The sequence below is a fragment of the Lissotriton vulgaris genome, chromosome 1_1, assembly GCF_964263255.1.
Source record: "Lissotriton vulgaris chromosome 1_1, aLisVul1.2, whole genome shotgun sequence".
NCBI lineage: Eukaryota > Metazoa > Chordata > Amphibia > Caudata > Salamandridae > Lissotriton > Lissotriton vulgaris.
In genome coordinates this window covers 1,626,337,914-1,626,349,764 of record NC_141685.1, presented here as the reverse complement: position 1 = coordinate 1,626,349,764, position 11,851 = coordinate 1,626,337,914, and the positions used below count along the sequence as shown (strand labels likewise).

At 54.1% G+C, this 11,851-nt stretch overlaps 1 protein-coding gene and 1 pseudogene across 2 annotated transcripts in view; both read left to right on the top strand.

The window, feature by feature from the left end:
- Nucleotides 1–8,550, top strand: part of LOC147750932 (28S ribosomal RNA) — a 9,072-nt pseudogene extending 522 nt beyond the window's left edge.
- Nucleotides 1–11,851, top strand: part of ADM2 (adrenomedullin 2) — a 153,612-nt gene that overhangs the window by 82,394 nt on the left and 59,367 nt on the right. The gene's annotated exons all lie outside the window — the stretch shown is intronic.

Here is an 11,851-nt window from a genome sequence, read left to right as displayed (position 1 = left end):
GGGCCCTACCCAGCCCTCGCAGGGCACATTTCCTCCACGTTGGTGTGCCGCGACTGGCTCCGGTCAGCTGGGAAGGCTTTGGGGTGGCAGGTGGCTCTCTGCTCCGGCGGAGGGTATTACAGCCCCCCTGGCAGCAGCTTCGCCGTGTCCACAGGGTCGGGGAAGATTCGACCACCTCTGCGCCCTCCCCCGGGCACCTGTCCCCGACCGCCCCTGGGGGCGCCGGGGCGGTTGAAGGTGAAACGAGGCCCCCTGCTCCCAGCGAGACTGTCGACTGGGGCGGATTGTTCTCGGTGCGCCCCGACCGTGTCGCGCTGCCGGGCAGGGAGGCCCACACCAGGCGCGGGGGGTCTGCGGCGATGTCGGTTACCCACCCGACCCGTCTTGAAACATGGACCAAGGAGTCTAACACGTGCGCTAGTCGGAGGGCCGAGCGAAACCCTGTGGCGCAATGAAGGTGAGAGCTGGCGGCGGTGGGATCCCACTGCACTTCCAGCAGCGGGCGCACCACCGGCCCGTCTCGCCCGCTCCGTCGGGGAGGTGGAGCATGAGCGTGCGTGATAGGACCCGAAAGATGGTGAACTATGCCTGGGTGGGGCAAAGCCAGAGGAAACTCTGGTAGAGGCCCGTAGCGGTCCTGACGTGCAAATTGGTCGTCTGACCTGGGTATTGGGGCGAAAGACTAATCAAACCATCTAGTAGCTGGTTCTCTCCGAAGTTTACCTAAGGATAGCTGGCGCTCGGAGCCCCCAGTTTTATCTGGTAAAGCGAATGATTGGAGGTCTTGGGGCCGAAACGATCTCAACCTATTCTCAAACTTTAAATGGGTAAGAAGCCCGACTCGCTGGTGTGGAGCCGGGCATGGAATGCGAGTGCCTTGCGGGCCACTTTTGGTAAGCAGAACTGGCGCTTTGGGATGAACCGAACGCCGGGTTAAGGCACCCGATGCCGACGCTCATCAGACCCCAGAAAAGGTGTTGGTTGATATAGACAGCAGGACGTGGCCATGGAAGTCGGAATCCGCTAAGAAGTGTGTAACAACTCACCTGCCGAATTCACTAGCCCTGAAAATGGATGGCCCTGGAGCGTCGGGCCCATACCCGGCCGTTGCCGGCGCTGAGAGCTGCAGGGGCTAATCCCCGACGAGTAGGATGGCCGCTGGAGCCACCGCAGGTGCAGATCTTGGTGGTAGTAACAAATATTCAAATGAGAACTTTGAAGGCCGAAGTGGAGAAGGGTTCCATGTGAACAGCAGTTGAACATGGGTCAGTCAGTCCTAAGAGGTGGGCCAGCGCCGTTCGGAAGGGACGGGCTATGGCCTCCGTTGCCCTCAGCTGATCGAAAGGGAGCTGGATTCAGATCCCCGAACCCAGGTGGCGGAGACGGGTGCCCTTGCGGCGTTCAGTGCGGTAACGCAAACGATCCCGGAGAAGCCGGCGGGAGACCCGGGAAGAGTTCTCTTTTCTTTGTGAAGGGCTGGGCACCCTGGAATGGATTCGCCCAGAGAGAGGGGCCCGAGCCTTGGAAAGCGTTGCGGTTCCGGCGGCATCCAGTGAGCTCTCGCTGGTCCTTGAAAATCCGGGGGAGATGGTGTAAATCTCGCGCCGGGCCGTACCCATATCAGGCCTCCAAGGTGAACAGCCTCTGGCATTTTGGAACAATGTAGGTAAGGGAAGTCGGCAAGTCAGATCCGTAACTTCGGGATAAGGATTGGCTTGTAGTGTAGTTCCTATTTTCCCTATAGGCCCTGCGCATTGGAATAACATAAACAGCAGTGTAGACGTAGGACTGCGGTCTTCTAGGTCTCTACTGACTATGTTAGACTTAATTTAGGTTTTCGCCAGCTAGCTCAGAGGTCACTGGAAACTTTCTTGACTGAATAGGAAGTGATCAGCTTCCCTGGCTCAGACAAGAAGGGATTCAGCTTCCGACAACCGCATAAACATGACAACTTTGCTCCCCAGAATAAGAGTCAATCTCTAGAGTCGTGTGAAACAATAGACAGCTATTTCACTCAGTCAGTTGTGCAGATTTAATTTCACCAGGGTGCAGAGAATAGAGAGACGGGCGTTTTCAATAAAAGATATTATTTATTGAGCAGTCTTCTTTCTCATGCAAGAGAAATGAATTGCCACAATTGCAAGACTTGTTATAATGAAAAGTGCGTACAGTAAAAGGAGTATTACGAAATAATACTGTAAAAGCATTGATATGGTTTCTTAGCCATAAGATAGTTAAAATGAATAAAATATATACATTCATATATACATTGGCTAACGACCTCAACTGGTGCTTCAAACTACGCCTACCCCGGTGTACCTGACCTAAGCCTAATACGTGGGAGGGAGTAAGTAAGTAGCAGTTTAAGTTAAGTTGGTTTTGCCAAGAGTTTGATTCAAGAATTCTCTCTAAGGGTTTAGTCAGCACCGTGGAAATACGGCATTACAACGCGGGCTTTTAATCGCGTGCCGTTACAACGCTGTTTTTACAATGCAAGTCGTTACAACGACTTGCGCTGTAAGGGCTGGATAGTGGAATAGTTTAATTTTCTATTCCAACTCCAGCCAACGTTACAGTAGGGAAGGTGTTGGAATGGAAAATTAACTATTCCCTATCCAATAGCGCCCTCCAGCGCAAGTCGTCGTAATGACTTGCGTTGTAAAGGCAGCGTCGTAATAGCAGCGCAGGGTAATGCCCTCGTTGTTAAGGATGTTTCCCCAGCACCGTACCTCTGGAATAGAATGTAGGAGGTCTGGTATCTCCCTCTCAGGACCCGATATCCCAGTCACCCGCAAGGGTAGGCTGGAAACGCTGGAGCTGGATTTTCTCGGCAGGAGAAAAGACAGCGTCTTTCTCAGCGCGTCAAAGAGGAGGGGCAGCGTCTGTGGGCTTCTCGCATCTGCTGGGCTTTCTGCAAGGGGACAGCTGTTCTGCTCCAGTATTCACCACCACCGTGTGTTTGCTTAAGGCAACATTGGTATATTTATACCTGAAAGGTGCAGAGTTTGACGTAAGTTTTTGGACATAAGACGTCAATAAAGGTGTTACTAAGAACTGGTCGTTCTTACAGTGCTCGCAGGAGTTCTATTACTAATCAAAATAAAGCAAGAGGGGCTTTCCCAGGTTGCTGGGGGTTTGGTATGTCGAAAGAACTCAGTGTGCTATCTAGGAATCTAAGGAAGTGGCTTCTGCTGTGTCATGGACTGCAAAGGCGAGTTACTGAAATATGGCTCTGATAATGATGCCATTATAGGGATATGTATTGATTATAGCTATATAGGGGCACGAGGTCACAATATTGATTGGGTTCCTAGATAAAACACATCAGGCTCTAAGGGCTGGGTTGGTCAGGCTGGGGCGCAACGCGGGCTGGGCGTGCGCCGCGGCTGGACGAGGCGCCTCCCTCCGGGGGCGGCGGTTACTCAGGACGCGAGCCGGGCCCTTCCTGTGGATTGCCCCAGCTGCTGTGGTCGCCTCTCCCTGTACCCCCTACCCGGGGGCGCGGGGCCAGAGTTCTGCCTCTGCCGGTGCCTAGCAGCTGCCTTAGAACTGGTGCGGACCAGGGGAATCCGACTGTTTAATTAAAACAAAGCATTGCGAAGGTCCGAAGAGGGTGTTGACTCGATGTGATTTCTGCCCAGTGCTCTGAATGTCAAAGTGAAGAAATGTAATGAAGCGCAGGTAAACGGCGGGAGTAACTATGAACGGTTGGCTAAGGCTTGCGCCAAAGTCAGGCAGAGACCACCACTCTACGTCAGGGCAAGGAAGTTACACGCCAAAGATAACCCCTGCTCACTCACTTGGTAGCTTGGCACGAGCAGTCAGGCTTATCCCAGAGGCAATGTGTAAAGCGTTTGCGCGCGCACCCAGCAACAAAACCCAAGGCCCACCACAAAAGAAACTCCACACAAGGTTATATATAAAAATAGCCTTTGTATTATACCAAACACATTAGATAATAAACACACAATTTACACTGTGCCAATTGGCACTGGGCAGTATTTACAGGGGATTATATACACAGGACAGGGCCACGTGGGCCACTGTCAGAAATCAGCACTTTGTAGAAATAGCACTTTTATCACATAGAATAATTGTAGCACAAAATAATACCGGCATAACACAACCAGTAACCACTGGTAAAAGGTACGTACACACTACGCAATCCTAACCACCTTAGGCATACATCACGCGGGGAACCATGAACTCACTAGCATAAGCTATACTAGGTAACACACCCTCCTAAGCATGAATTTACAGTTAGATGTATCACAGGCATAGAAGCATTGCACATTACGCATAAATCACAGTAGGCATCAGGTCATTACCACCATGAACACAAGTACCATCACCTTGCGTAGAATTACATTAGATACTGACCCCCAGACCAACTTGGCCTCTCAGGGGCTCAAATGCCCTTTGTCCAAAATGTCAAGGCTGGGCTGCGCAGGCAGCCAAAGAAGAATGAGCAAGGGTTTTTAGGGCCTAAACGATGCAGCTGCCCACTAAGTGCTGGGCAGCTGGGGAACTGAGCCTGGGCACCAGAGTGCACCATGGCTCTCCTCTGGGGCTCTAAATACAAAATGCAGCCAAACATGACGTGGGAGCCACGTAGGCTCTAAACACAAAAGGTGCTCCAAATCACGTTGGAGCCTTTCAGGCTCTACCTACAAGGAATGCCCCCGGGAGCCTTGTGGGCTCTAAAACAAATATGCGGCCAAACAACGTTGGAGCCTCTCGGGCTCTGACTACAACAATGCTCCAACTACCGTTGGAGTGGCCTGCTGCCTTCCGGGGCCGCTCAACAAGCCAGGCTGCTCCCACTCCGAAGCCCTCAATCACCGTCTTCTATCTGCAACACGGGGAGGCTCCGACATACCGGCCAGCTTCCCTCTTGCTGCAGCGGTGTCGCCGGGGCTCTCCCCACACCACGGGAGCACCGCCAGTGCCGGCAGCCCTTCTCCTTCCCCGGAGGCACTCCGGGGCTCTTTGACTGGTGCGCCTCTCTCGGTGGGGCTACAGGCGTGCGGGGTGGGCTCCCGTCTGCTTCCTGGTTCTCCTCAGGGGCCCACCCTGCTTCCTGGGTGCGCGTGGGGAAGTGCTCGAGAAGGGGACCAATCCCTGCGCGGCCCAAGGATGCTGCAGCGGGAATCCTGAAAGCCGGGGACCAATCCCAGCGCGACTAGTAGGCGGGCACAGGACTCTGCCCGGAAGCCCCCTGGCCGGTGGCGGTGAAGTTTTCCACGGCAAAACAAGGGGTAGGCACCCTCAATAGAACAAAATGAGCGGGTGGGCACCCGCTCGGAATCGGGCAAATAAAAGTGGCAATACACGGGGTAGGCTCCCGTTCCACACACAAGATCCCTGGCGGGGTGGGCACCCGCTAGGGATATTACCAAGGCAAATATGCGGGGTAGGCACCCACTTGATCTGGGCACAAAGGCAGGGGGATCCCCACACCGGGGACTCCCTCTGCAGGGCGATCGCAGCTCCGTGCTGCAGTTAAAAGTGAAGCGCTCCCCCAGGAGGGAAAATAAAGCACTCCCAGCACTTAGGATATAGCGCTTCCCAGGCGCTTTTAGGGGCAAAGTCCAGGAAAGTCTTGTAGGAGGTATTGGGCAAAGGCTGGGCCCAGGGTCCAGCTCACAGGGCCCTCAAGGCAGGGAGGCAGTCCCCAGTGGCGGTCCTCCTGGCACCCAGCAGCAGGCCCCCCTCAGATTAGGATCGGAACAACATTTTACATGGGGTCACAGCCCCTTTTTATACACACTTTCCCTTGTCTCTAGGATGCAGGGTGGGGGAAAACCAGACACAGCTGGTTCTGGAGCACTTTGTTGTGCTCAGCCCCTTTCCCCATTCACAGGACAGGCTAGGGACTTCAGACGCACCACAGGGGGTGGAGCCAGCATTGTGGAGGGAAGGCCCAGCCCTATTCAGGTCCCAGGTGCACTCCTCCCTCCCATCAATATGCAGATCTCTCCATTCACCACCGGGATAGACACATCCTGACTCCTGGAGCCAGGCACACCAGCCAGCTCCAGCCAATCACAAGCCAGACAGTCAATTCACATTTACTACACAGACATGCCAATTTCTAGAAGTGGCACTTCCACACTAGATACATTAAATCCGCGAACATCATCGCGCAACATTTAATCTCACGAGTTTGCACATACCAAACTCGACCCAGCACTCCCCACACATCAGGAACTACCATGGACACACACATTCCTCGTGCATTCCTATGGGAGGGCAGGCCAATCTCACGACACGCACTCAGAGCGCGCACACACTTTACACTGGGGCACAGTGTTAAAGTGCACAGAAGCCAAAAACAACCAACACCAAGTCACATATAAAAGCAAAAAGTTTAGGGGTGAACCTGCCAAAAGGGCCAAGTCCAACAGTAGCCAAATACCTCGTCATCTAATTAGTGACGCGCATGAATGGATGAACGAGATTCCCACTGTCCCTACCTACTATCTAGCGAAACCACAGCCAAGGGAACGGGCTAGACAGAATCAGCGGGGAAAGAAGCCCCATTGAGCTTGACTCTAGTCTGGCATAGTGAAGAGACATGAGAGGTGTAGAATAAGTGGGAGGCCCTCAGGCCGTCAATGAAATACCACTACTCATCGTTTTTTCACTTACACGGTGTAGCTGGGGGGCGAGCCCCGTGGGGCTCTCGCTTCTGGCTCCAACCGTCTGGCGCCTGCCGGGCACAACCCGCTCCGAGGACAGTGGCAGGTGGGGAGTTTGACTGGGACGGTACACTTGTCAAACGATAACGCAGGTGTCCTATTTATTTATTTTATTTATTTTAATTTCTTCTATAGCGCAGGAATCAATCCCGTAAGGGTATCTCCGCGCTTTGCCAGCTAAGGAATTGTCAGGTAGAGCAGCCTAGGAAGTTATATGGATAGAAATGCTTCTTGGTAGAGAAAGGTTTTTAACGCCTTTCTGAAGGACAGGTGATTTAAGGTAGTTCTTAGGTCAATGGGGAGACTGTTCCAAAGAGCAGGACCAACAGAGGAGAAAGCACGGTCTCCTTGTCTAGTTTTCTTTGTGATGGGAGGTTTTAACAGGGCTTGGTTGCATGAGCGGAGCAGCCTGCTGGGCTGGTACAGTTCCAGGGACTGGGATAGGTACTTAGGACTTGCTCCATACAGGCATTTGTGCACCGTGCAACAGATCTTAAAATTGATGCGCTGCCGTATGGGAAGCCAGTGCAGTTCTTTCAGCAAGGGCTTAGAAGGAGTCCTGGCAGGTACGCCCATGACCAGTCTTGCTGCCGTATTCTGGACTACCTGCAAGCGGCCCACTGCATCTGCGTTAGCTAATGTTAGCAGGCCGTTACAATAGTCCAGGCGACTGGTTACCAAGGCCTGTACAAGTGTCTTTCTACATGTGGCAGGAAGAAAAGGAAAGACGCGCCTGAGTAGACTAATGGTGTGAAAACACAGACCCGCAATGTAGTTTGTGTGTTCTTTCAGGGTCAATTTTTGATCCAGCTTCACTCCGAGATTTTTAACGTGAGGTTTGGGTGCAGGTACTGGGCCGAGATCGAGTGGCCACCAGTCAGGGGACCAAAGGATACTTGCTTTGCCAAAGAGCAAGACCTCTGTTTTTGTTACATTACACTGGAGGCAGTTCCTCGCCATCCGGTGTGACACCGCTCTCATACCCTCAGCAAAGTTCTCCTTGGTTTTGGGGCCAAGGGAGCTGAAAGGGTAGAGGAGCTGGGTGTCGTCAGCGTAGGAAACCGGTATGAACCCATATTTTCGCACAATCTCAGGAAGGGAAGCTCAGGGAGGACAAAAACCTCCCGCGGAGCAGAAGGGCAAAAGCTCGCTTGATCTCGATTTTCAGTAGGAATACAGACTGTGAAAGCTGGGCCTCACGATCCTTCTGACTTTTTGGGTTTCAAGCAGGAGGTGTCAGAAAAGCTACCACTGGGATAACTGGCTTGTGGCGGCCAAGCGTTCATAGCGACGTCGCTTTTTGATCCTTCGATGTCAGCTCTTCCTATCATTGTGAAGCAGAATTCACGAAGCGTTGGATTGTTCACCCACTAATAGGGAACGTGAGCTGGGTTTAAACCGTTATGAGACAGGTTAGCTTTACCCTACTGATGATGTGTTGTTGCAATAGTAATACTGCTCAGTACGAGAGGAACCGCAGGTTCAGACATTTGGTGTATGTGCTTGGCTGAGGAGACAATGGGGCGAAGCTATCATCTGTGGGATTATGCCTGAACGCCTCTAAGTCAGAATCCCCCCTAAACCGTAACAATGCTGCAGTGCCGTGGAGCCTCGGTTGCCTGGGATACCCTGCCTCTCTCGGGGGCTGGTGCGTAGAGCCACTCACTTGGGGACCGGAGTGTGGACGGAAGGGGGCCGCCTCCATAGCCCTTAGTGCACCGCATGTTCCTAGAGCACCCGGTGCTAAATCATTCGTAGACGACCTGATTCTGGGTCAGGGTTTCGTATTTAGCAGAGCAGCTACCCTGCTGCGATCTATTGAAAGTCATCCTCTGAGACAAGCTTTTGTCCCTCCGTGCGTTGGTGTCCACGACGCCTCCATCCACCGCCCCCAGGGGTGGGTCCCTCTGCTGCCAGGCCGGTAGGAGGGATGTGGAGGGGGTAATGCGGGTCTGCGGGAGGCCACCTCCACCACGTGCCCTTCGGCACAGGGGCCTCCCCCTCCTGTCCCTGTCCCTGCCCCACCAGAGTGCGGGGACAGGGGCCACCATCCCTCGCGGGTCTGCAGGGTGACCAGATGGCCTCCCCTTCCCGCTGCTCCCGGGAAAGTCGGGCAGGGAGGTGAGCAGCAGCCACCCGGGAGAAAGAGCCTCCAGAGCCGCTGCCTCAGTGTGCCCTGCCACCCTCGCCGGACTGCAAGGGCGACTGGGTACGGCACCCTCCCAGGCCATCTGGGCACTGGGTCGTCCCGGGCCATCTGGTCACCTGGCTGCGTGACCAGATGGCCCTGCTGGCAGGGTGACCAGATGGCCCTGCGGGCTGGGTGACCAGATGGCCCTGCAGGCTGGGTGACCAGATGGCCCTGCGGACTGGCGGGCGGGCTAACTCCAATTTTTGTCCTTCCCCAAAATTCTATAAGCCCCTACTACATGTCAGGAAAACTGGCTCCCCGGGCAGGCCGTCGGAGAGAGGACGTGACATGGGTTTAACCCTCCTTGGTTCTGGCCGAGGGTCTGGGTGCTGGGGACAGGGTCCACCGGGGCCCGGGGAGCCTCTCCCCGGCCTGGCTAGGGCTCGGAAGCTGGGACTGGGCCCAGGGCTTGAGCTCCGTCCGACACGCCCGGGGGTGCTTGACCCCCCGTCCTGCAAGCCATCGGAGAGTCCGGGTGCTGGGGACGGGGGTCCACTGTATCCTGGGGAGGATCTCCCCGGCCTGGATAGGGTTCGGAAGCTGGGACCGGCCCGGGGCTTGAGCTCCATCCAGCAGGCCCCGGGGTGTGTGAGCCCCCTGTCCTGCAAGCCATCAGAGGGTCCGGGTGCTGGGGACAGGGTCCACTGGGACCCGGGGAGGTTCTCCCCGGCCTGGCTAGGGCTCGGAAGCTGTGATCAGGCCCGGGGCTGGAGCTCCGTCCCGCGGGCCTTGGGGTGCATGAGCACCCCGTCCTGCAAGCCAGCCGAGGGTCCGGGCACTGGTGACGCGGGTCGAATGGGCCCCGGGGAGGCTCTCTCTGGCCTGGCTAGGGTTCAGAAGCTGGGACCGGGCCCGGGGCTCGTGCTGCATCCGGCGGGCCCCGGGGTGTGGGAGCCCCCCGTCCTGCAAGCCAGCCAAGGGTCCGGGCGCTGGGGACGGGAGTCCACTGGGGCCCGGGCAGGCTCTCCCCGGCCTGGCTGCTTTCAGTAGCAGGGACTGGGCCGGGGAGCAGGGGTGGCTGGCTTCATCCACTACACTGTCAGAGTGGAGTTTTCTGCCCTCCCCTAGTCACAAGGCCTGTACTATTTTTGTAAAGTTTATTCAAACATTCACTACCCCTAAACAATCTCCCCTACTTATAACCCTCTTTAGCCCCAGTTCCCTTACCTCTATTTCTCCCTACTGCTATGCATCTGATCAGGAAATGGAGTCCTCTCCGAGATTGGTTCCAACAAGGGAATCAACCACATAGGTACACAAAGTCCCTTTTGTTAATAGTCTAAGACTCTAAGTGGAGGGACCAAGGACTGAATAGACTTTGGATTTGAACTATAATTTGAATAAAGGACATTATGAATGAATGAGACACCACAACAAACTGAAAACCTCAGGTGCTTCCTAGAAGTAAGGCGGAAAGCGGTGAAGAATGAAAGCCGAACTCTGTGCCTTTCAAGCAAATACATGTAATCTGGAATGGAGCAAACAGCTTTGCTGTATTCCAGGTCATAGATTTTTTTTCACGAGAGAAAACACTGCGCACTTGCCTTGCTTACAAATCATTTTAAGTGGGAAAAAAAGATAAAGCAAGCTCATGTAGATAAATGTGTGTTAAAATAATGGAACAAACTGATGTTTTTGTAAATTCGAATCTATATTTCACAACTGTAAAGTTGTAGCTATTTTATCTTGTACTTTGTATTTAAACAGCATAAATAGTGTACAATTAGTTTGTTTTGCCCTAGCAACATTTGCTCAATGTCGGTATTTATTACACATGCAGCAAAAAATGGATACGTTCTGCTGCATTTTATCTTGCACCAGTGCAAAGTTTCTGTGGTATGGCTCTAGGCGGTTTCTGCGTCTGCCCACGGTACACGCAGGGGGCCACCTCAGAGGGCCGCCACCCTTAGTTCCATTTGGGTGTTTTCCCCACCCCTACTCTCTGCTGATGGACTCCAGGAGGCGTCCCTTTACAGGGAGTGCCAGACACGTCATGTCCGGCGCGCCTTCGGATGGGGAGGGTATTTAGGCCTCCCCCCTCCATGTGAGATCCTCTTTGTTGCCTGTCATGCCGTCCCATAGGTGTTGCCTGTGGTGTTTTGTGCCGCATCGCGCTGTTTAGCCAGGGAGCAGTATTGTTGATTTCTAGCGGTGAGTCTGGGGTAACTGTGGTATTTTCAGTATCCTAAGTTTGCCGATTGATTTTGTACCGTGAGCATTGGGCACGGCGCGGCAAAGGTTTAAAGACCCCTATATTTCTGGGTGGCGCCATCTATGCCAATTCATACGGCCCGGGTGTTTTAGGGCAAACCTGGCCTGGCGATATGTGGGGAAACAGTATGAGCAGCCGCAGGGCAAGCTTTATGGATTTTGAATAGCTGTTCAGTCTAACATCACTTTCACAGTGACACTGTACTTAGCTTTAAGGAAGGGCTCGCTCAGAGCGTGGCTCTGTGGGGTGACTCGTTGGTTTGTACGATGAGCATTTGGTGGGGGGGGGGGATGCCATTTGGGCCTACTGGTCCTGCCCCGGGCGTTTTTGGGCACGCCTGGTTTCGCTTTACATGGGGTGATAGAGCAGAGCAGCCCAGCCCAGGAGCTGCTGCTCCAGGCCAGGGGTGGTACATTTGTGGCACCTGCTCATCGCACCACTTGACTTTAGGAGGGCAGCTTCATGCCTCGGCAGCGGGATTCAGTGGGATTTGCGTTCACCTATGTCAGCGGAATCGTTGAGGTGCGCCTCGCAACATTAAATAAATTGGGAATTTCGCAATGACACAGAAATTGTGTCCCGTTGCGCATTTCGGTCGCGTCTGCCCCGGGGGGAAGAAAGTCGGTTTTGGAGGCCCTCGCGTCTCCCTTCCTGCTCAAGTAACGGAGCTATACTTTTTGCAGTTTGTCCGGGGGAATCCGACAAGACAAGGGTGTGGGGTCGATGCATGACCTACCATACATTTCA